The sequence below is a fragment of the Sarcophilus harrisii genome, chromosome 1 (genome assembly GCF_902635505.1).
Source record: "Sarcophilus harrisii chromosome 1, mSarHar1.11, whole genome shotgun sequence".
Lineage (NCBI taxonomy): Eukaryota > Metazoa > Chordata > Mammalia > Dasyuromorphia > Dasyuridae > Sarcophilus > Sarcophilus harrisii.
In genome coordinates this window covers 474,869,786-474,893,801 of record NC_045426.1, presented here as the reverse complement: position 1 = coordinate 474,893,801, position 24,016 = coordinate 474,869,786, and the positions used below count along the sequence as shown (strand labels likewise).

The following is a 24,016-nucleotide window of genomic DNA, read 5'->3' as shown; positions in this document are numbered from 1 at the left end:
CAGAATCCTGAAATAATCCTTTTCAGTGCCATGCCAAGAGTGAATTTATTTTTGCAAATTTAGAAGGTACTCATTTCTGGATACTCACCTTGAACTCTTTGCATCCCTGCTTTTGTCTTTGTAGGACACGTAGGTGAGTTTCAAGTTTCTCTGTTTCACAAAATTTTGAGGCAAGGAGTTTATTTTTCTCTTTCCTTCCCTTTTCCTTTCCCTTCCTTTCAGGCTTTTAAAATCAAACTCTGAATGTGATTAATGATGACAGAGATTAGGAGCATAAAGTTCAAGAGCTGAACTGTTTATTTGTTTAAGAGAGTTGTTTTCCGAATGTTTCTTTTCCGAGCACATGCTCATGAAATGCCTCAGCCCTGTCACGGGGTTGGAAGGACATTGTTTGAGAGGAGGGCTTATGTTGAACATAGAAATTAAGAGGCAGAAGGTTGCTCTTGTAAAGGATTCCTGGGCCCCTTTAAGTGGGACTTTTTTCAATGCCTCGGGCAAAATGAAATGCATCTCATTTGAGGTTTACCTCAGATTCTTCTCTTCTTCCACAGGCAGGAGTCTGTCTGATTGCTGGATCCAACATATAGTTAGAATCAGTGGGAGTTCTGCATGCAGTTTGAAGAAGGCAACAACTTCAATGTATGTATATTTTATTATAATAATAGATCTACAGCTGGAAGGAACCTTAAAGGTCATTTAGTCCAATCCCCCCACCCCATTTTACAGAAAGGGAAACTGAGGACCATAAAGGGGGATTGCTCTATAGTAATATCATAAGACTTTAAACCCATACCCCCTTTTCCTATACCACACTGCCTTGTGATTAGAGATATGTAGGAATCAAGACACCTAAATTCTTTTAAATTATTTTTTAAGACCCAGATTTAGTAGGTTACACTCTGCATCTAAATCTTAGGAATCTTCTTCCCCAACCCCCCGCCCCCTGCACTGACTAGAGTTACATGACTTCCTAAGCAGGCTAGAGCAAATCTATCAAGACTATTCTGAGATAGTTGGTCATAGTTGTTCTTTTCCCAGTGGAGAGAAGAGTAGAAAAGTTCCTGTTTTCTAAATGGCTACTCAAAAAGTTCCAATCTCCCTCTGAGGTTGAGGTATCTGTCTCACTGTAAGAGCTACTGTTCCATTTCTCTCCCACATCATTCTCCCCTTTCTTCCCTTACCCTCCCCAAAGCAAACCAGTTGTATAGAAGTGTTGTTTTTCTGGAAGCCAGTTCTTTCAACTCTGGGGTGCCTTTTTTTCATTTGTTGTCTTGGAAGATGTGTGGAACTTCAGGTGGTTCAGTGAGTTAAAGCTTCAGTGTGTAGGGCACAGGTACTGCTTCAACTATTCCTTTTACACTAGTGCAAACTGGGTTTATATAACATGTGTGAGGATTTAATGTCCCCAGTTTTGAAAACTAACAGGACTCCAGTTAAGGTTTTCTACAGCTCTTGGCTATAATTTGCTTTATTCAAAGCAATTATTTTGATTGACTTGAAGAACCCAATTTAAACATTGTTTAGCAGGTCTTGGGCACCTCCAGGTGTGGTAAACATATGCCCTAAGGAGTACAAATTCCTATCTAATCCAGAAGTAGTCCTTCTGCTAGATGTGTCTTGCTCCTTTTAAAGAGCACCTCTGCACTTAATTATTTCCCTGTGATTTTACAGCGACATTTCCGTGGGAAAGAGAATAATGTTTCTCTCAATTATTGTCATTTTTTTCCTTTCAGATTCAACATGATGAACATATTAGCTTTCAGAAGGATAATTGCCTTGACAAAATGATCCTCTTCTGCTTTTCTTCATCGGAAATGGATCATAATTGAAAATAAATTGATTTTTCATCATGCCACCCTTCTATTTTAAAGGAAGACTTTGGCCTTTTCAATTCTTTATTGTTAAGGCACTTTTAAAAGTTTGTCCTTCCCCCTACTTCCCTGCCAAAAAAGAAAAACCTGCCAGAAGTCAAGTACAAAATGCTATTTTTTATTATGATTTGTTTTGAGGATTTTCAATGTTAAATCTCTGAGGTTTGCTTTTTTTTCCCCTTTTAAAAATCTGGGATCCTTATTCTTAGTGGGTTGATTGCCAAATAGTTCTTTAAAATTATAGCATTCTCTTCCTGTTTTCAAGAGCTATCTGAAATCAACTACTCAAATATAGACTTGTTGCAAAATACAGGGCTTAAATTAGGCTGTGCAAATCTAACAAGCAAAAATCCTAGCAGGGCAGGTGTCATACTAAGCCCTTGCAAAATTGAGTACTACATTCATGGCAATATATATGTAATAATATATATATATATATATATATATATTGATAGAGTGCCAGGCCTGGGGTTAGGAAGACCTCATCTTTATGATTTTTAAATCCTATCTCAGACACTTGGGCAAGCCACTTAACCATGTTTGCCTCAGTTTCCTCATATTTAAAATGAATTGGAGAAGAAAATGGCAAATCACTTTGGTGCCTTTGCCAAGAAAACCCCAAAAGGAGTTATTAAGAATCAGACAGGAGTTAAATGACATCATCAATCACATGTGTCCATCCCTCTTTCCCTTCTTCCATCCTTAGCATGCCAGTTAAACTTTTAAACAGGAACCTATCTGCAAGACTCTCAAACTCTGTATAATCTTTTTCTAATAAACATCATCATTTGTAGATTATGCATGGGTCAGGCTATAGAAAAGTAGCTGAGCTTATGGGAGTAAAGGTTTTCCTCTAGAAACAGATGAAGAGATAGAGGACCTGTATCTTTTATCCTGATGATTAGGTATATGATAGGAGAAAAGAAATTGGTTTTTTTTCTCCCTCCCTTGTTTCTTTTTTTTTTTCTTTTAATGTGATTTACCTTGTCATCAAACTTGCTTTTCTAAATCCCTACCCCCAATATATTTTCTTTAAAATTCTCTGAATTTTTCACTTTTCTTTTTGTAATTGTGAAAATACATTTTGTTCTAATTAAGATTTGGATTGATATAATCAATACCAGCACACATTTGAGAAAGAAACACCAACTTAATTCATTATGTCAATAATACCAGAAATTTAGGGAAAAAGTAGTAGAAGCACAGATTAGGGGAGAATACATTGGCTCTGTGTTTTAGTAATGGGAATTAGTATGATTTGCAATATATAGCAATCTGCCTTAACTTTCTGCAGTTTGTTTGGTATAGTGGATACATGCTGAACTTATGGTTAGGAAGACCTGAATTCAAATTCAACCTCAAACAATTTCAAGTGGTGTGACCCTGAGAAAGACTCAATATATTTCAGCCCTAGTCTTCTCATTTATAAAATGGGTTTAGTAACAGTGCATACTCACAGGATTGCTGTGAGGATGAAATGAGATAACATATATAAGGGCCTTTCAAAGCTTAAAGCACTAGGTAAATGCTCCTAATTATAATTAATCTTATGAGGAAAATTTTTTCCAGAAGACCAAAACCAAAAATAGCAGAATGAGCTACATCTTTCTTTTTCAACATTAAAAACCATTTGTGCAACACAAAGATCTATTTAAAAATAATGAACACAGAATATTTTTTTTTCTGTGGGACACATTTGAGTATTATTGAAAAGTTTGAGATATGTAGTGATTTCTATCCTACGTGTATGTGAAAACCTACCAGTCCTATCACCTAGTACTGGATACATTGGAACGAAATAAATGTTTGTTGATTAAATGGTTAAGGAATTCTTATTGAATCTATGTGAGTTGATGATCTAATCCTTTTTGCCTTGGTATGTCCTGTTTCTCCTCAGAAACCAAACTTGGAGATATTATATGTGTGAAGTACAATGAATGGTACAGCAACGCAAGTTATGATAATGACATGAATTATTATTTATACTAATCTTTATTTTTTTTCCAGAATGTGTCATTCCATCTCCCATGGTTGTTTTCTATATTTGTAGAAGCATTGTTTTTGTTTTCCATCATTCTACAATGATAATTCTATTGCATCTAGTTCCACTGCTGACTTTTTTCTTGTTATCTTACTTTGGTTCGCCATCAAGATCATCTACTGAGGTGACTTGCTATGTTTAATATATTTTCTACCCATGTTCTATCTGGTCTACTTGGATAGTAACATGTTTCTAGCATACGTTGGCAGAATCTAAAGATCTCATGGTTGGCAAATCTGAATTATAACCCAGATATTCAATAAATGTTATTTATAATATATTCAATAAAACTGAAATCTGAGATTTAAAATTCATCAAGAAGCTAAATGAGGTGGAGAGGAATATGGGTGGAGTTCTGAGCCTAAGAGCCACATAGAAGAAAACATACCAGTTTGGTTTATACTCAATATTTTTGAGGACCCCCACCATTGAGTTTTTGTTTATGTGAATTATAGTTATTGATATTTGCTATATGAAATTAAAATGGATGGATTGAAGTTATTAACTCATTTAAATAATAATCAACCTATTTTATATTGGCATAAATAGTATGATTTTATGAAAATAACTATATTTTCCAAAACAAAAAGATTGGTGAGAAGAATAGCATAGTTTTACATATTTTTGCAAATCTTTTTAATGTTTGACTTAATAGAAGATAGGTGGAATCTCATATCTCTTTCTGCATTAAATCTGTTGTGATAAGTTTTTTTGGTTGAAATATATGAAGGAAATCTAGCCTTATATATATGTACTTGGAAAAGGGAGGAATAAGTTAATAAGTGAATAATGTATTAATATTATGAAAATAGTTTTGGCCTCAAAGGCTCCTCTGAAAAATCTTGGAAATCTACAAAGGGCTAGTAGATATACTTTGAGAACCATTGCTGTGGAGGAAAAAATAATTTACTTCAGATACTGTAGCTACAGTAGCTATATGGTAGATAAAATATGTTGTCATTGAGGAAACAAAGGTTTGATCTTTCAAGCATATTGATTTATCTTTCAAGCACATTGATTTATTAAGCAATTCATGGTCATTTCCCAACAAACTGGGACCAGACCTTCTCAGTTTAGGCCCAGACCTCAACACAGGGGAGACTGAGTTTTATATATTAAAAATAACTAATCAAATAAGGTCAATTAATTAAAAGGAAACAGTGCAACATTAATTTGATTTCTAATTAGATGAAAGAATGGGGATTTTCAACTTGGAAAGGGGAAAGCAAATAAGTATATTTCCTTGACTTTAGAAAAAGAGGTGACCCAGTTCTCCCAATTATCTGTAAACAAAGTGATACAGAAACAATAACTGATGAGTATAGAGACAGTTTTCAAATAAGACTTATAGGTTGCTTGAGATGTGTAATTGAGAAAACTCCTTGCATCAATCTTTGGATCTAACCATGTTTCTAAAATAGGGCCTAATTAGAGAAATAATTAGGGCCTATTTAGAAATAGCAGGGAAAGGTGGTTCAGTTTCTCAGCCACACAGGCCTAGGTTCAAACAATATCCAACTGAATAAAGCTTTCTCCCAAGTCAAAAGTTGAACTAGACTCATAATTTAATAGAAAGGACACTGAGCTAATTCCAGAATTGAGTCACAAGATGGTTTCATTGTGGTTCACTCAGTTCCCACAATTCACTTGCTCTCTTAATCCTCCCCTCCCCCAGTTATCTCAACTTTTGAAATACAGGAATTAATAAGCAGGAAGAGAAGTTAAAAAAAAAAAAAAAGGATCTTCTGACAAAAGTTCTTAATCTTTGGTATAATGGATGTCTATCAAATGTATTACTTTCACTTTGCAGGTTGAAACTCATCCATGTGTTATCAATATATGTAATTCTTGTTCTTATTCCACCAATACTGCATTGAGAACATACTCTAAAACGTCTTCTGCTGGGTCTTTTTAAGGTATTTTGTGGAGACCAGTGCAGGACTTGAGCAATCTACATATAACTTCTCAGCCTTATGACTTGACAAGAAATTCACCTCATTTTCTGGTATTGTGTTTTTAATGATATGGATAAGCTATTTCTCATATATGAGCTTAATTACACTCTACATATTTCCCATTACCTTTGGGTATCCTTTAATTTTAATTCTTTAGAGATAATGGCATTTTGTGATTTGTAATATATAGAGTTAAAAAGTTGAGCTTTTGTAACAGGGTATCACCTGGGCCTTCTAGAAGTACAGAGGAAATTCCCAATGCAATGCAGCCCAATGTCTTATTTTTATGCATTTTTAGTTAACTCATGATCTGTCTATAATAACAGTCCAAAATTGACATGCCAGTTCATTGGACTGTTTATGCAACTACATGTCATCATTTAGGTGATATGAATTTTTCTTCTATTGGATTTTAGGTCACTCTCTCTTGAGTAACTTGTTAAGGAAGCCCTATAAAGTACCAGGGCTTAATGCAATTAACATAGTATTGTCAACAAACAAGAAAATCTGAGAAGTTCATTATTTGAGGGCATTTGGACATTGCACAAGACAACTTTCATGACATACTAGTAAATGATCACTCACATTTGGTTTCCAGGATTTGATATGAAATTGAAGGTCATTCAAGGGCTTATCAATGACTAAAAGTAATTATAACAACTAGGACTCAAATAATCCATTTTGCCAGTATTGTATAAAATATAGTTTAATTTAGAGATGAAATAAATTCACCATTCTATAAAATCATAGAATTATAGAATTTTAAAGATGTAATGTTCTTTACAATATAGTTGATGGAAAGCATCTAGGTACTACTGAGGCCTTAACTATATTTTTGAGGTAGTTATTGAATTTATGGAGTATTAGACCATTTTTCTTTATGTTAAGTCAAAATCTACCTCCCTGTAAACTTTTATCAGGTGGTTATGGTTCTGCCCTACAGAACTTTAATGAAATTGAATATATGTTTCAATTTATTAGAATAAATCTAATCTTTCTTCCATTGTAACAATCCTTCAAGTAATTGAAAACTCGAATTATGCTACTCCTTAATTCTTCAAAATTCTAGTATACTATCTGTTTGTCCTAAAATGGATCTAGAGACTTCTGTGGTAGGATAATAGCTAGAGTGCTAGATTTGGAGTTAGCTTGAGTTCGCATTCTGCTTCTTATATGATCTTGAGCAAATCATTAGTTATCTCACTTGTAAAATGCATAATAATATCTCATACTTTACAGAGTTGTCATGAGGCTCAAATGGAAACTCTCATCAAAGTGCTATAAAATATGAACAATTATTATTATGATATGCTAGTCCTTTATTTAAGATAGTCAAATACTCTTGGCAATTGTGATCATGGGAAACTTAGCCAACAGGAATATCTGGAGATTCTCTGTCTGGATCTCTTTGAGAATGTCACTTTCAATCAATGAAAGGAACTATTTATAGAAGAAATTTAAGGGTATTATGAAATATGTTAATATCTCCTGCCATTATGATCTAATATGAAATGGCTTAAATAATCTAACAGACTGTAAGTGTTACATTCCATTTAATGGGAGGGAGAAAGAATCTTTGGAGAGAGATTTCCATAAGCAATGCAAAAGTTGGAATTAATTTATTTAAATTAAAACAGAAGAGAGAAATTTTCATTGTTAACCGAATATGAATAACATACTATTCAGAAACCCTATTCCTAGCTGATCAAAATTTAATAACAACTCATATTTAGAATGTACTGTTTGAAAACAACTCTGTAAAGTGAGAAAGATAAATATCCATTTTTCTTATTTCATACCTGAAGAAATTGAGGTTTACAGAGATTAAATGAGCCCATGTTCACACCATTAGTTGAAATATCAGATCCAACATTTGAATTAAGTGTCTTCTTTGGCAAAGTCAGAACTCTTTCTACTGAACTGCAATGGAAGAGAAAATTGATAGAAAGCTTCCATATTATCCGAATTTCAAATCCTTAGAGGGTATAATTAAGAGATCCAATTATAGTCAGTAATTTATTAGGAAATTGGACAGAATAAGATATGAGAATATGTTATCTTCAAGATAATTATTTTTAAATAATTAGCTTAATGATATATATGCAAATATATAAAACATAGTATATACATTTGTACACATACATACAAAGTTGTATGTATGTGTATAAAATATATATATATCAATATCAATAATCAAATTTAGCATCAACTAATATTGTCCAAGATGAGAAAAAAAAATGAGGAGCTTCAAAGAATTAGGGGCCTTTTTAGACTTTTTCCTTCTTAGGCAATTAACTTGATTAAGATGAAGGTCACTAGGTTGTCTTAGACCAAAAGAAAATGGAAATACATTTCAATTTTTATAAATACTCTTAATTTTATGCAATTTTCTTTTCACATTTAATAACATATACAAAGTTTGAAATGTAAACAAAGTGACTCTTTGTTAGTAGTAATAGATCATTAGAACTGGATGGGATCTTGGATATCATCTCCTAATTCTCCTGCTGGGGAAATTAGAACATGTTCTCTTTCTAGTTTCCTAACATACATAGAAATATAAATAAGTTCATTCAAAACTTAAAATATCCTGAAAGAAATTAGACTGATTCTTGGTGAAATCAAAATAGAAAAAGTTATACTTTAAATAATAAATTAAAGGATGACCCATATTTTTATAATAAATTTCTTTAAAATAAAGAAATTTTCTGCCTTTGCTCATATCATTACTCATGGTAAGATGTAACAGAAGGCTGTTGTTGTTGTTGTTGTTGTTTTAAAACAAATTTTAGTTGATAAACTTTTTGGAAATATTTCTTATCAAAATGTTCAAAATTATCTCTTGATATCAACTTGCACAATTCTCTCAAATTACCCAAATAGTTAAAAAAAATCACTACCACCAAACATTTGACAAATGGATTGTGGGAGCCTATCTTTAATCCATCTTTAACTAATGACAAGTCCAATGACTTGAGTAATAATAGGAATTTGGCATCCTTCATAGATTGGTATTTAAAAGAGAGTTTGTTTTGTTTTGTTTCCTTCAAGATTAGGAAAAGATGGTTTCACAAACTCCTGCCAATGGAGGAGATTAACTTTCAAATATCTCCCTCCTTTCTTCTTCTTCCACCCATCAATGACAACTTTCACAACCCTTTCAGTTTATACCACACTGATAGAGAATGTCTTTCTCTGTTTTCCAAACATATAATGAACAATCAGGCTTCCATGATAGGTACCTGGAAATTTAGGCTACTTTCATCATTGTAGCTGAGCAGCATCATGAGTTTTTAATAATGAAATTGTCATCACATTGCTGTTGGTGGTTCTTCTTTGGAGACTTCCTGATGTTCCCCAAGCTACTGATTCTTTGGGCTTGAAAAACCTTGGGAAAGCTTGGACACAGTGACTTAGCGTAGCAGCCCTGAGCATTTATGGTGATAGGAGGGAGCCTTAACATGAACCCTATTCTTTTTTCTTATTTTTTTTTCTCTCATGATCTTAGAATCTAAAAATGAACATTTTCTTCAAACTTCTTTCCCTTCCCAGAGGGATTAACTTTTTGGATTAACTTCCCTTTCTGATTAACAATTGACCAAACTGGGATTAGACAAGAAGAATTTAAATTTAAATGAGATGATGACCTAAAATATATCATGAAGGAGAATTTTAATGAAAATGTTAGCATTATCCTTGTCCCTTGGATATGCACAGAAGGCTATATTCCTATAACATTCTGAATTTCATATTTATTTGGTGGCAGAGCCATTGTCCTGAGTCATGATGAAAATTTGGCTTCTTTTGTAAACTGGCAGCAAAGAAAGGGATTGTTTTATTTTGTTTGTTTCCTTCTCACCTGCAGGCCATATTAAACTGTCTCTTAGCTGTTAAATGAATTTGTGCCCAGACAAAAAATTGCTTTGAGGTTTGCATGGAAGAGTTAGGAAATCCTTGTCATTCTCCATCACTATTAAGCAATCAGTTTCCCCAGAAACCTGCTTATGTTGGACCAGATAAGCTGTCAGCACTCTGAGTGGCCTTTCATTGATGGGGAACTTCTTTTTCTCTGTTTATTTAAAGCCAGCCTAATTGTCAGGGTGTGTAAGGACTGGTTAATAGGTTCCCTCCAAATCTCTGAGGAGTCTTGTCCTATAATTGAAAAAAAATCATAAGTAAAATGTCAAAAGATTGATTTCCTAATTCCAAGGAGAAAATGGAAGTTTATGTATCATAAAAACTATAGCTTTGTAAAAACCTTATGGAAGAGTCTTGGTTTTTTGGCCCCCTTGGACTGGCTTTCTCATAACAGATTGAGATGTAGAACAGTTAGAATTTGGGAGTATAAGCAAGCCAATCTGGATTGTTTATATAGAAAGGTTCCCCAGAAGAGAGGCAGAAGCAGAGACATAAGTAATGAGCACATGTGTTTGGAAAGAGTATAAGGTACTTATAAATATTATAGTGGCGTCGCTATAGTTAAAGGTCTGGCAGCATTTCCATTATAAATGCTCATTGTCAGGAGTTTAAAACTCAACTGTAAAAATTCCAGGTTGCAGCTTGGCATCCAGAGATCAACTTGGGAACAAAGCTTTTACTCTGTTCCCTCCGCTCCCTCACCACCGTCCAATTTTAGGCAGGTCTTTTATTCAATTAGGGTGCAAAGCCCATGCTCATGTCTCTCTTCTCCCATTAATATCTATTACCTTAGGAAAGTTTTGTGGCGAAAAAGGGATGAGTCTATGTTTTCCTTGAGAGCACTGGAGGAGGGAAGTGAAAGGGAGATGAAGAGAGGTCTTGGGGTCATTTCCCTTTGGAAATACCCTACTCTGTTAATGTTCAGTGTTGCTGAGGAAATGTAGGAAATTATAGTGGGGTCCCATGATCGGTAGGACTGTGGTACAGGGAATATACATATAATGACTAGTGAAAGACTTTTAAATCCTAAAGAACTCATACTTGAGAACAGGACATTTGCCTCAACAGCTTCTTTAGGATCCATTAATGGTTTATAGGGGAAATCTCACTGTTGCTGCTGTCTCAGGAGATTTCACTCTCCAAAGTAAGGAATATGTTTTATCTTTGATCCACAAACTTTACCGTTGAAGTAGAATTGATTGGAAAATCTGGCACAGGGTAACAGGAAATGAAAATATAAGTAGAGTGGACCAGAATTCAGCTGCAAACAATCTTATGCTAACAAAACAACTTTTGAGAGAAACATCTTTTTAAAATGCTAGTAGCATGGAGAGAACTGAAATCAACAAATGTGCTCTTTGATGAGCATTAACCTAAAGTTAAGACCAACTTAAACAATAACGGTCTATAGTGTGCATCAACTTCATGTCTCCTGTGGATTGTGCTGGTCACCAGGAATTGTTATATAAGAGGTAGAAGGCACATTGTTCTATGTGTAACAGCCTGATTGCTGTAATTGCACAGAGACTTAGGGACCTGGCTCTGGCGCTGACGTTTCATGAAAATATCATCTAATCTAGTCCTTGCAGCCTCTGTCTCTTATACCACTAAATTATCCTTTCTATTGTTACAATCTTGTAGCAACTGCAAATGAATGTATTTTCCTCAACCATCAGACTGACATGAGCTCTGTCACCAGAGACATTCTGAATTGTTAAGGCATAAAGAAAAGATCCCCAAGACAATTTATCAGGAAGCTCAACAAAGCTGAAAATGTGTGCCAGGAAGTTTGTGGATCTTAAGATGTTTTTATTTGTTAAAATTTTCTTACCTTGATGGATGTAAGGCAAATGTGAAAAAAGATACTATTTTAAACATAGGAATGCAGTATTTGTTCTATCCATGACTTTATCATAATGAGTCATCAAGTAAGGATGAAATTTAAGAAAGCCATTTTTATTTTTCTTCCTCTCTTAGTCTAGAATCAAATTTGACCTTAAACTAGTGTCACCCACTGAATTACACTGTCATTTCATTTCTAGAAGAGAGAAAGATTCCAGATCAAAGGGAAAATTACCAGCAATGACTATTTCCTCTTCATTCAGATTTGCTAAAATAGATGATTCTCATAAAGCAAAGACAGCTTCTTGTGGTGGAAAGCGTACTGGGTTTAAAGTTTAAAGATTTTGGTTTGGATTCTAATTGTGCCATTTATAAGTTATGTGGCCTTGAATAAGTTACTTCAACTTATTTATACCTCAGTTTCCTCATTTGTAAAGTGAGAAGTTTCTCCTCCAAGATTTACAACGTCCTTTTCAATTTTGTGTCTATGATCCTAAGATTTAAATGCCCAAGAGGGCCATCAAACAAACAAACAAACAACAGTCATGTGCCTACTGTATATACAAACATGCACAGGAAATAAAAATACAATAAATGAAGTATTCCCATGGAATATGATTGCATTCTTGCAATGATGTAGCTCCCAAGCCATCCAAAAAAGGAAGATGTTCCGTGTTAATATTTGTGATTTGACCCTATTAGATCATAGAAACTTAGATATAGAATTTGTGAGTCCTCAGAAGGAGTCTAGTCCAATTTTATTATTTTACTGATGTGGAAATAGAGGCCCATAGAGATTCAGTGACTTCTTTAAAGTCACACAAAAGGGATTCAAGCCCAGGTTCTCTCTGATCCTTTGATATTTCCATTGTACCTCTCTAAAATAGTATAAAAATAAAAAAATCAGAGAAAAAGAAATATAGAAAGAGATTGGTGGGGGGAAGAAAAAAGAGGGGGAAACATAGAGATACATATATAGACACAGAGACACACACACAGAGTGAGCACATATGGTGAATCTTGAATTAAATCTGAGAATCAGTCTGGATTTTTAATCTCACCTCTAAGGGTCTTCAATTGGACCCTAAACTAGGAGAATCAGATGAAATTATACTCTGTTCTAGTGGAATATGTGCCTGCTTCAGAAGCATCAGCAGAGAGAAGAAAAAATTAAAATCCCCATTGTAGTATTTTAAATCAATAATAAAACAAAAATTTTAGCAGTGGTAGATATAGAAATTTGAACATTGTCAATAAAACTGAAAACTCTTGAAATGTGCTAATTATCCAAACAGAAACAATATTTCTGGGGACTGGCTACCTGAGTTTAGTTTTATATGTTTGTATTTATAGGCCTCCATAGTTACAGATGAAGTGTGATTGTGTCTAAAAAACTAAAATGGAATGATTTTTTTCCTTCCTCTGCCTTTCCATCTTTCTCCTACCTTGTTTTCTCCATTTTTCTTGTTAAGTACCACCATATATTTAGATTGCTCTGTGTTTGTTTCAATAGTGTATTCCCCAGACTCTGCCCTTGAGATCTCACAATCTAAAATAAGGTTGTAAGCGTATAAGCATTTTAAAGATTGCCTTAAGTGAAAAATAAACAAGGATATTAAAAAAAAAAGCTTTTCTGCTTTCATCACAAGCTTTTCCTGGTTATTATAATAGCCTTTTTCATCCTTTAAACCAAGAACTTGAACTGAACAAAATCAGAATAAAATTTTATACTATTTTATTCTGTTTACCAGACAGAACTGAATGAATATTTCCTTTAATTATGTCTGTTTTATTAGATTTTGGGGGTAGCTTCTGTAATTGCTTGCCTTTATAAAGGCTTCTCCTTAGAGAAAGAAGAAGGAAGAGAGAGGAAAAGAGTATTGACTCTGATAGGACTTTTTCAGTTGCCAGGAAGATGGAAATCTCAGACTAATTTTGACCTTTTAAAAAAAATTGGTTGGTGACCTTATTTCTTATGTTAAATTAAGGGAAATAGTTAGTTTTTAGTACTAGCTAGAGCAGCCAGTTCCTAACATAACTATATTTAGCACAAGTTATAAATTCCTCTGTGAATCTATTATATCTCTCTTCATAACTAGCCTAGCTAACATTTGTCCTTTTTCTTCTGAATAATATTAGATCTAATGAGAGTAGAAACTATCCTTCTGGCTACATTAAATCTAGCACCATCAGTGTATTGGAAGAAGGAGCATCTTCCGGTTCCTTTCCCCAACTGGACAGATCAGGGGGTATCATTTTTGGTTCTAGGCAACCATATGGTAGTTTGGGGAGGCTTGCTTCTGCCCTTGTATCACTTATCACAGAATCTTACATTTGCTACTGTAAGACAGTAGTGTCGAATTCAAATAGAAATGGGACTATTAATCTGTGCAAAAGGATCCCTCTTGAACTTAGTTTACAAATGTAATATTACCCATGTCTTAAAGCATTTTTATTTATTTTGTTAAGTATTTTCTATTTACATTTTAATCTTGTTCTAATACTTAGAAGTATTGTGGGCTGCATGTTTGGCACTTCTGCTATGAGATAATAAAGATTTATCTTATTGGCTACAAAATCAGAAAAGCTGATGAATCAGTGGATGTATGAAAGGGGTAATGTTTCCTCTTCCTCTTTCCCTTTCTGGCTGCAAAATGCATAGATTTATTTTTGAGTTGTATCCCAAGAATCAGATGGGAATAGGGGAAGCTGCCCCATTCTCTACCATAGCCTCTGTGCCATCTCAAACATATGGCAGCTAAAGCATATTTCCTACCTAAGTAAGCTTCAGTCTGCCTATTTGGGATGCTCCATTTGTGCTTTCTTTGAGAGTAATGCCTAATCAGCAACCCCACAAACTTTATGTCCTTATAATACTTAAATATGATCTTTTCAGTAGACTGTAACAGTAGTTATATTAGTCAATTTTGTCCTATTAATATGGTTTTATGATTCCTTATATGTTTATCATTCCTTTTGTATGTAGAAATAATTTACCTATGGCATGTCTTATATTGTACACCACACTTTTTTTTTTTATTACTTTCATTTTGGGTAAATGCTAGACATATGAACCATATTCTAAGCTATAAATATATTATCCTGGAGCCTTAATGAGTCATTGAGTATGAGGAAATTGATTGTAGACAAACCCAATTCAAATTAAGTGCTTGGGTTGCCTTATTTTTAATTTAATTTTATTTTGGGGGGGCAAACAACAACAACAAAATTTTTATTCATACTTTTTGTTTTTACCACACCAATATTTCCCAATGGACCTTAGTTTATCCCTTATAAAAATAATTTTAAAAGAGGAAAAAAATGATAGTTCAGTAAATTTAATCAATACAATGACATTATAAGTAGTGTTTTATAGCCATAGTCCTCCATTTATGTAAAGAAGCAGTGAGAGTTGTCACTTCATTTTTTCTTTAGGTCTAAGCTAGAGTATTATATCTTGCTATAATTTATTCTGAACTTAAACAACAAATAAAATGACCACTCTCTTCTAAAAAGTTGACCAAAAAAAAAAAGAGTATTATATATGAAACTGAGAATTTCTTATGTGCAACTTGGTTTTACTTTTTTAAAATCTATTTTCATTTTGTGTCTGCTTGTTTTATTATTTATTTTTAATGCAATTTACTTTATGGATCATGTTGGGAGAGAAAAATTAAAACAAATGGGAAAAACCATGGGAGAGAGAAAACAACAGAAAATGAAGTGAACATAGCATATGTTGATTTATATTCAATCTCCATATTTTTTTTCTAGATAGAAATGACATTTTCTATTGAAAACCATTTTTTGGTCATAAATTTTTCCCTTCTCTGAAAATCTGATGGGTAACTTGTCCTTTATTCTCCTAAATTGCTTATGCTTTCATTCTTTGTGCCCAAATTATGTGCCATTTTGATTTTATTTTGGTATACATTGAAAGATGTAGGTCTATGCCGAGTTTCTGACATACTGTTTTCCAGTTTTCCCAGTAATTTTTGTCAAATAATAAGTTCCTATCCCAGAAACTAGAGTTTTGGGGTTTATCAAATACTAATTACAAAAGGCCTTGATTATTATACCGTGTATATCTAATCTATTCCACTGATCTGCAACTCTCTTTCCTATCTATTATCAAATGGTTTTGATGACTGCTGTTTTATAATATAGTTAATTTTAGGTCTGGTACTGCTAAGCCACCATCCTTTGTAATTTTTAAAATTAAAGATTGCCTTAAGTGAAAAATAAACAAGAATTAGTCTTTTGTTCTTCCAGATGAATTTTGTTATTACTTTTTCTAGTTCTATAAAATATTTTTTTGGCCATTTGATTGGTATTGCATTGAACAAGTAGACCAATTTAGGCAGAACTGTCATTTTTATTATAGTTAACTTGGTCTACATATAAGCATTGTTATTGATAACCATGTTATTGATATCATCAATTATGGCAATAGTTTTCCCCATATTGAACTGACCCTGCATTCCTGATATAAATTCCACTTGGTCATAGTGTATTATCCTGGTGATACATTGCTGTAATCTCTTTGCTAATATTTTAATTAAATTTTTTGCATCAATATTTCTTAAGGAAATTGGTCTGTAATTTTCTTTCTCTGTTTTGGCTCTTCCTAGTTTAGGTATTAATACCATATTTGTGTTGTAGAAGGAATTTGGCAGATTCCTTCTTTACCTATTTTTTTTCAAATAGTTTACATAATATTGGAATTAATTGTTCTTTAAATATTTGGTAGAATTCACTTGTAAAGCCATTTGGCCCTGGAGATTTCTTCTTAGGGAGTTCATTAATGGCTTGTTGAATTTCTTTTTTCTAAAATGGCATTATTTTTCAACAAAAATGATTGAAAGGCTCTTACTTCATGGATGAAAGATGGTGCTCAGTCTCTCTGGGTAGTTAATTCTTGGTTGTAATTTCAGATCCCTTGCTTTCCAGGATATGGTATTCTAGGCCCTCTGATCCTTTATTGTAGAAACTGCCAGATCCTGGGTAATCCTGACTTTTGTTCCTTGATATTTAAATTATTTTTATTCGGCAGCCTACAGTATTTTTCCCTTGAGATTGTAGTTCTAGACTTTTGCAACAGTGTTCCTAGGGAGTTTTCATTGTGGGATCTCTTTCCAGAGGTGATTGATGGATTCTTTCAATGACTATTTCCCTCTCTGTTTCTAGAATATTGGGGCAGTTTCCCTTGATGATCTTTTGAAGAATGTTATCCAGGTTCTTTTTTTGGTCATGGTCTTCAGATAGACCAATAATTTTTAAATTGTTTATTCTGGATCTATTTTCCAGGTCAGCTATTTTTTCCAATGAGGTATTTTATATTTTCTTCCATTTTTTCATTTTTTTTAGTTTCTTTGATAAATTCTTGATGTTTCATAGAGTCATTAGCTTCCATTTACTCCATTCTAGTTTTTAATGAGTAATTTTCTTCAGTTGGTTTTTGTATCTCTTTTTTCCATTTGGTTAATTCTACTTTTGAAGGTTCTGTTTTCTTCAGTGGATTTTTTTTTTTTTTTTGCATTTGGCAAATTGTATTTTTTAAGGAATTGTCTTCTTTCTCCAAGCTATTAACTCTCTCTTGCATCTCTCATTTCTTTTCTTATCTTTTTTTCTATCTCTTCTATTTGCTTTTTAAAGTTTTTTATGAGCACTTCCAAGAAGCCTCTTTGAACTTAAGACCAATTCATTCCAGTCTTTGAGATTTCCTTTGTGGACATTTTTTTTCTCATCTGAGTTGGTTCTTATCTGAATATATGGTCCCTGTCACCATATTCACTTTCTGGGATCAAGGTTCTTTTCTGTTTCTTGCTCATTTTCTTTCCTTTTATTTTGGTATTTCCTCATTTTTACTTTTATGGTCAAACTGCTCCTGGGTAAAAGGGGTTCTGTCCCAAGCTTGTTCTGCAGGTCTGAACCTTGCCTTTTAACATAGGACCTCCTTGTGTTTGCAAGTGGTAGCTTTACCTATTCTTTCCAGGAAAGAGAATTTGCATTCTGAACTGGTACTGGGAACTGCTTTACTGTTTTGCTCTGTTACTGAGCCAAGACCAAGGGTCTCAGTTTTTGATCTGCTGTGATTTCCCAGACTCTGTCTGAGCTGGGTTAAACACTCCTTTTACCCCAGTGAGACTGACCTTTCTTGAAATTTTTCTAATCTATTTTGAGCTGGAGAGGAATTTCATTTCATCAAACTCTGTTCAGACTCTGTTTTAAAGGGAAACTGGAAAAGTTCAAGCACCTTCCTGGCTTCACTCTGCTATATTGGCTCTACTCCTGAAACTCTTGGATTGCCTTAATGGAGAAGGATGTAGGATAGTATTCTGTACTCAGTTAGCTAGGAGGTACCATAGATAGAGTTCTGAGCCTGGAGTCAGGAAGAATTAAATTCAAATCGAAGCTCAGATACTTATTAATTGTGTAATTCTGAGCAAGTCATTTAATCTCTCTTTGCCTCAGTTTGCTCAACTATAAGATGGGGATAATAATAATACCTCACAAGGTTGTTATGATGTTCAAATGAGATAATATTCTTTAAACACTTAGGACAGTTTCCTGGCACATAGTAGATGCAATATAAATGCTAGCTATTGATCATCATTATCATCACCACATCACACTTCAAACCCTGTGAATCTAGCAGTGATTCATAAATGCTGATTCAAAATGTACTCAAAAGATGCCAAATTACAAAGAAGTTGCTGGTCTTCTTTGGAAGAATAAGGAATTCTTGCCTAGGAAACTACCTTCATTGGAAGAGGTAGTTTCTTAGGCAAGAATTCTGTACAAGAATAAAATTATAGATCTGAGACAAAATAAAAAACACCACAAAAAGCATAATTTATTTTTTTCCCTGTTGCCCTAATAAATCAATTGAATGAAATAGGCAGAAAGACTGATCCCATGGATATTTATCATTTTGGTGCTAAATTAAGGACATATAAAAGAACAATCAGAAATGACCTTTGATCTCACTGAGTCAAAATTTCTTATTTTATATATCATAAAGCTGAAGGTCAGAGTAGTTAAATAATTTGCCTAAGATTTCATAGCTGGAAAACATCTGAATTGGCAATTGGATCCATCTTCCTTATTCCAAGTCTAGGGCTCTATCATGTATGTATGAATTATAAGTGATTTAGAATCAAAATATAAACATTAGATCTTACTACTTCATCATTCTACTTTTTATTTCCTATCAATATCTCTCAATTAATAATTGGTATTGATGTTTTTTTACAGTCTTCAGAAATATTTTAAAGTAACAAAATAGAAAAGACTATTTGCTGGAAAAGGTAAATTATAAAAGCAGGAATAAATTCTTTGAATTCTTGCTAGTGGTTAGTTTGGTTGTTTTTCTTCAATCTTGAAGAGGACCAAAATGACATCATTATGCTAGGGTCAAGGTACAGTATGTGCAATTGTGGCTGATTAGACCAATACAAATTTGGTAAAGCTGTACCACAGGTTGGGCGCAAATAGTCCATGTGAGCATTTGGAGTAGAGATGTCTCTGAATTTGTGCAACTCACATTTCTTTTGAGCTATTGCAATTCTGATGTGCTCAGAGAGTACAATGCCTTCTTTGATGTAGGTATGCCATGTGGGGCAGTACTGTGCCAGTGTCTCCATGTCTAATAATCCACTCCACAGTTCTTCAAAGAGACTTTGAGTGTCTTTGTATATAGTTCCTTGTTGTTGAGTAGCCCTATGTTTACAAGGATGATAGGAAAGTGTTAAATTTTATTTACAAATAGAGAATTCACAATGGGTAAGAAGCCTTGCCAATTCAGAAAAGTTTTTCTTTTTTAAATTCAGATTAATCAACCCCAAAGAATTAACTATACAACATTTGTTGGGAAAGGAGAACTTTTTGAAAACAGATGATCAACTTTAGTTCAATTTCTTTAAAAAAAAATTATAAACTGTTATAGAACAGAAATATGTTTTTGACTAATTTACCTCATATGTACACTACCCACTATCCATTCTTATTATTTCTTCAATAGGTGCCCACAGGTTCAATATTAAAGGTAAAAAATATCATCTAAAATCATGTATTTTAAAATATTTTGTAAATAATAAATTTATTGGATCAAGTAAATTATAGTATATTTTTTGACTTTGTTGTAGCATTGTTGCCTTTTAACAAGATACTTAAAATGTGGGGGTCCAAAAGCTGATGAATTCCAACAAGCTAATCCTAAATCACATTGGCTTCTAAACACTATTATTAATTTAAGGTTCAGGTTGTTTCTCAAGTAATATTTACAGAATGATAGAAAAAAAGCTCTAAACCGCAATACCAGTGGGATATTTATATTAATTGTATTGCTGAGTCAAAGTATATGCACAGTTTTATAGTCCTTTGGGCATAGTTCCAAATATTTCTTCAAAATGGTTGGACTATTTTGCAACTCCAACAGTGTCCCAATTTTTCTACATTCCCCTCAGCATTTCTCTTTCCTTTTCTGTCTGATTAGCCATCTGATATATATGAGGTAGATGTTAGATGACTTGTCCAGTGACTCATAGAAAGTGTCAGAAATGGAGATTTGAACATACATCTTCTTTATTCCAAACCTATTAGTATATCCCCTATGGTTAGGCTGCCTCCATTACAAAAATTAGGCTCCATTATTTTTATACACAATACTAATTTCAACTATACTTGCAAGAGGTACCACTTACCTAAAGCTCTTTCACTCAGCTTGTTGGGGGTTCAATGAATTTATGACAGGTTGACCTAGAGGAAATAGCAAAGTCTTCCCTCTTCCCTTTTCAAGGGTGATTTGCAAGTACCTTTTCTTAGTTCTAATCCTAATCCTTTTCCACCTTTCTTCAGTCTTCAACATTGTTGACTACCCTCATCTCTTCTTTATAATCTTTCTTCCCTAAGTAAAATAGATAGTTTTCATGATTATGGATAGGATCAGAATTCTTCATTAAGTAAGGGCTAAATATTTTCATGAGAGATAAAATAGAAAATTTTCATTATATTAAATTGAAAGACTTTTGTGCAAACAAATTCAATGCAGTTAGAACTAGAAGGGAAGCAGTAACTTGGGGAAAATCCATTTACAGCAATTTTCTCATAAAGGCTTCAAATTCCAGACACATTGGATTTTGATATAAATGTGTAAGAACAAAAATCATTCCCCCATGATATATAAATGTCTAAAGATATGAATAGGCAAAATACCAAACTGACCTGCAAAAATGACAAATGTAAATTAGCAAAGCAAATATTTTACCCATCATTAAAGTCCCACTGTGATGCCTTATTATGGTGACAGTGAAACACAGCCATGGGAAGAGTTGCCAACTTGGCAACCTGAAAAGTTTGTGTGTGGGAACAGAATGGACCACATATCTGTCATCTGAATATCCAACTGGTTAAATTTTGAGAAATTTATTGTCAATTTTCTTATAGGTTGGCACATATTTGTACACAATAATTCCCGAAGCCTATAGACTAAGATAATTAGCATTGATGGAAGGAATACCCATACCCAGAACAAATGAAATGACAGATATTTGAGCTATATGAAAATAAACAAGCATATAGTCAATAGCAGAAGTAGAAGAAAAATATATTAAACACTTACAGCATTGTATTCAATGGTATAAAGTATGAGAATACAAAGGAAGAGAAGTCCCTGCCATCCAAGATTATATTCTAATGTGACAACAACATGCAATTACCTAAGTACATATAATATATATGTATATGCTTGTAGATATGTATATAGATATGTGTGTATACATATATGTGTATGTATAAAATAGAAAGTAATCTATGAAAGCAACAGAAGGTAGAGCGGTAAGAAAAAGCCTCCTGTAAAAGGTAAGATTTGAGCTGAATCTGGGAAGAAGCCAGGGAAGCTAAGAAGTACTTATGAGGAATGAAAACCTTCCACACATGGAGTTATTGTTTGTCCTTCATTTTTGAAGGGACCAATGACATCACAGGATGATATCTTGACTCAAGTGTAAATTGAATGAGACACAGTTGCACAAACTCATCAGCTTCACTCTCTCTTCGAGTCATGATGTCCAGTGGCAATTCAAAAGTCAGGCTGACTGGCGATGGTTCTGAATGAAGTAGATGATCTTAGCATCTTTGATGTCTGATCCGTCTCTAATTGGTCTATAGCACTTGCTTCAAACACCTTCATGGTCATTGGACCAAACTGTTCTCACCTGTCCATTCCATTGTGGGAAGTCTTCACATGCTTCAGTAGAAACTTCAACTCATTGACAGTGTTGTGGCCTGTTGGTTCACCCAACCTGGTTTAGCCTGTTTGCTGAGATGGTTTGCTGGATGGAGTATGAGAATCAGACTTGGAGTATAACCAGGCCAAAAGTACAGATAATGAGGCATGGAAAGTGATGTGTGGGAAGCAGTGAGTAGGCTTTTGTAGATAAGAGTATAGAGTGGGTAGAGGGAGGTTAAAGTGTAAAAAGAGAGGAAAGGTAAGAAGGAGTGAAGTTATGAGGAGTTTCAAATACCTAGGGCTCCTAGAGATAAGAAATTGCCAATGGAGTTTATTAAATAAGGTTGTGACATGAACAGACCTGTGCTTTAGGAAAATCATTTTGTCAAGTGGAATGTTGGAGTGAGGAGACACTTGGGATAGAAAGACAAATTAAAAATTTTTTGAAATAGTCCAGAAAAAAAGCAACAACACCCTAATCTAGGTGGTGGCTATGTGAATAGAGAAAAAGGATATTTTTGAAAGATGGAAAGGTAAAAATGATGAAATTTGGCTATTGATTGAATATAAGGTGAGGTGCATAATAAGTAGAGACTTAGTGACCAGAGGAGCATAGGACCTTGATAATAATAGAGAAGTCTGGAAAGGGAAACTTGGGTTGGGGAAAGGGGAAGATGAACTTTATTTTGATTGTGTAATTCTTTTTGGAGTGGATGTGGGAAAACTGGAACACTAATGGATTGTTGGTGTGAAGTTGTGACTTGATCTAGCCATTCTGGAGAGCAATTTCAAACTATTCCCAAAAGGGCTTTAAACTGTATATATCCTTTGATCTAGAAGTATTGCTACTGAGTTCTTATTCCAAAGAGATAATAAAAGAGGGGAAAGGAGCCACATGTCCAAAAATGTTTGTAGCAGCTCTTTTTGTGGTGGTAAGAAATTGGAAATTGAGTAGATGCCCATCAGTTGGGAAATGGCTGATAAGTTATGGTATATAAATGTAATGAAATATTCTTGTTCTATAGGAAATGATGAGAGGATGATTTCAGAAAAGCCTGGAGTTTCATGAATTGATGCCGAGTGAAGTGAGTAGAACCAGGAGAATATTATATACAGTAACACAAGATTGTGGGATGATCAACTATGATAGACTGGCTCTTCTCAGCAATACAGTAATCCAAGGAAATTCCAATAGACTTGAGATGGAAAATGCTATCTGCATCCAGAGAGAGAACTTTGGAGATGGAATGTGGATCTTTAAAATTGTTGTGGTTGTTTCTTTGTTCTTATGGTTTTCCTTTTTGTTCTGATTTTTTCTTTCACAACAAGACCAATATGGAAATGTGGTTAAAATGATTGTATCTGTATAACCTATATTGGATTACTTGCTATCTTGGGGAGGGAAGAGGTAAAGGAAGGATGGAGAAAAAAATTGAAACTCAAAATCTTACAAAAATGAATGTTGAAAACTATCTCTACATGTAATTGGAAAAAACACTATTGAAATAAAAAAAAGAATATGTAATTTTAAAGATCTTTATGGGCCATTGTATCCAAAAGGTGAGAGTTTAGGAGAAATACTAGACAAGAATTAGAAATATAAATCATATACTATACTATTTTAAAATGTAATCCAAAGGCAAGGAACATGCATTTAATACATTATATGACATAGGAAAAATATTTAACAAATATTAAATAAGTAATGCTATCAGTAGAGGATATTGAAAAGGGTTCTAAATTTTATTAGAGGTAATTTAATGAGTCAACAGTGTCACCTGGCAGTCAAACCCTCCAGCCCCTGCCCCAACCTAACATTAATCTAGATTATGTTAAGAGAGGAATGGTATACAGGAGAGAAGACATAATTCTCTTCCAGACAGAATTAAGTAGACTACATTGGCACACTGTGGTTTTGGTGCTACTTTTTAGAAGAGATATAAAAAATTTGGCTGCAAACTGAAAAAAAGGAATTTGTATTGAAAATGGAACAAAGATTATGACATTAAAGGATCATTCAAAAGACTTAAAATACCTATTGTAAATAAGAGAACACTTGGTGACTGTTGATAATGAGAGTGGGAGTGGGGAAACAGGATATGATAATCATTTCTAAGCATTTGAAGGGCTATCATATGGAAGAAGGATTATACTTGTT

The 24,016-nt window shown here is 33.7% G+C and overlaps 1 long non-coding RNA gene across 1 annotated transcript; it reads left to right on the top strand.

The window, feature by feature from the left end:
* The first annotated feature begins 343 nt into the window (after positions 1-343).
* On the top strand, positions 344-23,168 carry LOC111719029. The gene is made up of 3 exons (XR_002769346.2): positions 344-639; positions 5,829-5,917; positions 22,884-23,168. It is a non-coding gene; the product is annotated as an uncharacterized LOC111719029 (long non-coding RNA).
* Positions 23,169-24,016: the final 848 nt, after the last annotated feature.